Raw genomic sequence first — 4,734 nt, 5'->3', positions numbered from 1 at the left:
TGTTGCTTCTTGACCTGCATACAGATTTCTTAGGAGGCAGGTAAAGTGGTCTAGTATTCCCATCTCCTTAAGAACTTTTCAAAGCTCAAGCTTTCATTAATGTGGAGAGTTAGTAGTTTTTGAACTCAGATATCTGAGAGAATTTGAAAAGGAAAACTAGTAAAGTTTTTTTTTTTTTTAATAGATTAACCATTTCCACAGAAGTAGCAGCTGCTCTCCTAGCAGGTCAATTTTATGATGTGATTCTGGAGGTTGTTCCTGAGAAACAAAGCTCTGATGAGTCTGATCCTGTGACATGGATGAGATTGGTCCTGATTATTAAGGTGATTTTAGAAGTTTCTTCTTGAGGGTTTCCAGGTGACGCTAGTGGTAAAGAACCTCCCTGCAAATGCAGGAGACTCAGGAGACGAAGATGCAGGTTCCTTCCCTGGGTCAGGAAGATCCCCTGTGGTAGGAAATGGCAGCTCGCTCCAGTATTCTTGCCTATAATGTTTGGATTATCACCTAAAGAAGGAACACTGAATGGAAGAAATTTTGCTGTATTTTAGAATGGTTTCTTCTAATGAGATATTTTAAAATATCATGAGAGAGGGTTTGTATTGTAATAAATGAATCTATTACTTTAAAATTAGCTACCTTTTATGACATATTTGTTTGCTTTTTTAAAGACTTTATTTTAGAGCATTTAATTTCACAACAAAATTAAGAGGAAGAGATTTTATTAAAATCTCTTAATCAAAATGAAGAATTTCCCACATAACCTCAGCCTATTCACAAACAAAGCCTCCCCATTATCAACATCCCCACAAAAGTGGTACATTTTTACAGTTGATGAATCTACATGACATGCAATAATTGCCCAAAGTCCACAGTTTATATTAAAGTTCATTCTTGGTGGTGTACTTTCTATTGGTGGTTTAGTTTCCAAGTCGTGTCCGACTCTTTGCAAACTCATGGACTATAGCCCCTCCAGGCTTCTCTGCCCATGGAATTTTCTAGGCAAGAATACTGGAGTGGGTTGCCATTTCCTTCTCCAGGGGATTTTCCCAACCCAGGAACTGAACCCAGGTCTCCTGTATTGCACGTAGGTTCTTTACCAACTGAGTTACAAGGGAATCCCTGTACTTTGTAGTTTCTGTGGGTTTGGGCAATGTTTAATGACATGATTCCATCATTACAGCATCATACAGACTATTTTCATTGCCCTAAAAATTCTCTGCTTAGTCACCTCACCCCTTTCCTCCGGTTATTGGCAACCACTGCATATTTTACTGTCCCATAGAATGTCATGTAGTTGGGATCATACAGTAAGTAATTAGCCTATCCCGATTCTTTTCTTTCCCTTAGTAATATACATTCAAGCTTCCTTTCTGTGTCTTTTCATGGCTTGATAGATAACTTCATTTTAATGCTGAATAATATTCCATTGTCTGGATGTATCCCATTTTATTTATCCCACTCCTACTGAAGGCCATTTATCCCACTCCTAATGAAGGCCATATGTTGCTCCCAAGACATAATGGTCTGTAGTTTTCTTTTCTTGTAATATCTTTGTGTGGTTTTGGTATAAGGGTAGAGCTGGTCTCATAAAATAAGTTAGAAAGCATTCCCTTTGCCTCTGTACTGGAATAAATTGTAGAGAATTGGTTATTTCTTCCTTATGTATTTTATTGAATTCACCAGGGCATCCATCTGTGCATGCCACTCTCTGTGTTGAAGGTTACTAATTACTGATTCGATTTCTGTAATATTATGTGAACCCATTCAGATTGTTTCCTTCTTGTGTGAGTTTTGGCCAGTTGTTATAGGCTGTAGTCATAGTCTCACATAGAGTCAAGGGGAAGGAACAGAGGCCCTCAGACTCTGTGGAAAGAGTGGCAATATCACATTAAGAGAAGAACATGTGAAACGAGAGATCTTGCTGTGGCCATCTTGAAACATACAATATAACTAAGTTTAAAGATAATCGTATAAGTCAATAATATTAAAGTTGTAAATTTCAATAACCTTAATCAGAAAAAGTTTACTTCTTGCTTTTGCTCTGTGTTCAAGGTTGAAGATCGCTTGTTATCACATCATAACCTGGCCTTTTCTGCCTGATATGAACATAATTTAGAGTCAATTAGGTCTATAACACTTGCTCTGGCTCTTAATTTCTTCTCTTCCAGAGGTGGTAATTTTTTGTTTTTCTAGAATATCTTTTTTGTTTATCTCGGTATCTCTAAATAACATGTTTCTATTGCTACTTCTGATTTTCTCAATGTTAGGTATTATCTGTTGATTTTGCACTAAGGAAACTAAGGACTTACTTTTCTTTAATTCCCCTCCCTGAACACACAAATATGTATTCTTGGCCCCCATTCTCTTCATAGAGTTATATTCTAATTTTTTCCAGATTAATATATTGGTAAATATTATCATGTTACATTATCATGTTCTAACCTATGTATAATATTCAGATCTAAGCCACATGGTAAAATATAATTATTTCCCTTTCTGCATAACTTTAAAAAATTATTTAATTTTGAGAAAAATGAAATGTGAAATGAAAAAGTACATATAAGTGTAAAGTTTAAACAAATATTTATGTAACAATGAGCCAGATCAAGAGCAAATACTTTCATTACCCTACCTGTTCATACTTTTCATTCTTATTCTTAAAAATAAACATTCTGTTGATAATAATCATCACTTCTGTGTTTTATAGTTTTGTCATCTAATATGCATTCATTAACACTAAGTCTAGTCTTGCATGTTTTTAAATTTTATGTAAATAGTATTATATGATGTTCATTCTTTTGTGTCTGGCTTCTTTTGCTTGACATTATGTTTGTGAGATTCATCCATGTTGTTTTGTGTAGCTGCTATTTGTTAATTTTTACTGAAACATTTTATTGCATGAATATATTTGTTTCTTTACCCACTTAAAAAATTATTATTTATTTATTTGGCTGTACTGGGTCTTCATTGAGGCATGCAGGATCTTCAGTTGCACCATGTGGGATCTAGTTCCCTGACCAAGGTTCAAACCTGGGCTCCCTGCATTGTGGGCACAGAGTTTTAACCAAGAGACCACCAGGGAAGTCCCACTTTACCCATTTTTTTTGTCGGTGGGCGTTTAGGTTGTTTCACAGTTTTGACCATTGAAAATAATGTTATTAGGAGCATTCTTTTTATATCTCTTGGTGCATATATGTACATATTTATATGGGTCATATGTGTAGGAGTGGAATTACTGGTCATAGAATATCTTCAGTGTATGTATCTTCAATAATAAGCTGTTTTCCAAATTGGTTGCATCCATTTACACTTCTACCAGCACCGCACATAAATTATTACTCTGTATCTTTGCCAGTATCTGGTATTGTTAGTTTTTTAAATGTTTGCTAGTCTAGTGGGTGTGAAATGGCTTAAATTGGATCTCCTGAATAATAAAGTTGAATACCTTTGCCTATGTTATTGGGTCTTGAATTTCCTTTTTCGTGAAGTGCCTGCTCAAGATTTTTGCTTATTTTTAATTAGACTGTTTCTCCTATACATTTTCCTTTGGAAGAATGCTTTTTTAAAATCAAGGCACATGGATGTGGAACCTATGGATCTGGAAGGTGAACAGTTTATTTTTTTGAAAAATATTCACGAATAAGTAGACCTGCACTGTTCAAACCCATGTTGTTTAAGGATCAAGTTTTTTGAGAAATTATCACTAAAATAGGTCTAGTCTATATCTGTCACCATATATAATTACATTTTTTTCTTGTAATAAGGACTTTTCAGATCTCTCTTAGCAACTTTCAGACATATAATTTAACATTATTAACTACAGCTTCTATCTTGTGCATTAGATCCCCATGACTTAGTTACTCTAATAAGCAACTTTTTATGTGTTTTGAATCAATCTTCCTCTGGTTATTTATATGGCACATCGTCCTCATCATTTGTCTTTTTGCTTTCTTAGTGGTATCATTTGAGACCAGATTCTTAATTGTAATTAGCCTAATTTATTAATAACTTTTACTGTTAAGTAATTTTTATGAATAAACTTTTCTCAGCACAAGATCATGAAAATACTATCCTAAATTGTTTTCTAAAACCTCCATTGTTTTTTTACCTTAGCATACAAACCTAACTTCCTTTGATGTATGTGTTTGACATGAGGCAAGGGTCAAGTTAATTTTCTTTTCCATATGGATAATCAACTGTCCTAGTCCTTTTGTTAAAGATAGCCTCTGCAAAGTTGCTATTGTCATAGACCAAAAGGCCATCTTGTATAGGCCCATGTCTTGGCCTGTGTTTATTTCTTTATTCTATTTCTAAGTCTTGATTTTCAGTAGAGTAGTCTTTCTACCTTTTCTTCTACTTTAAGTTTGTCTTAGCTATTCTTGGCCTTTTGCATTTCCATATAAATTTAAAATTTGTCTTATAAATTTCCTTGGTACTTTTATGTGGATTGCATTAGATCAATCTGAGGATAAATGATACATTATAATATAGTTATTCTAATCTGCAGTTATGATTTATATATTTATATAGGTCTTCTTTAATCTCCTTCAATGTTGTTTTAAGGTTTCATGTGCAATCTTTTACATATTTTATTGGATTTATTCCTGGGCATTTCATATTTTAGATGTTATTGTAAAAGTATGTTTAAAAATTTTATTTTCTGACCTGAAGTTTTCCATGTCATATAGAATAAAACAGATTTTTGAATGTCGACTGGGAAATATTCATAGTAGG

Source organism: Budorcas taxicolor, chromosome 12, assembly GCF_023091745.1.
Source record: "Budorcas taxicolor isolate Tak-1 chromosome 12, Takin1.1, whole genome shotgun sequence".
In the NCBI taxonomy this organism is placed as follows: domain Eukaryota; kingdom Metazoa; phylum Chordata; class Mammalia; order Artiodactyla; family Bovidae; genus Budorcas; species Budorcas taxicolor.
The sequence above is the reverse complement of the archived record's forward strand: the minus strand, read 5'-3'. Positions refer to the sequence as shown.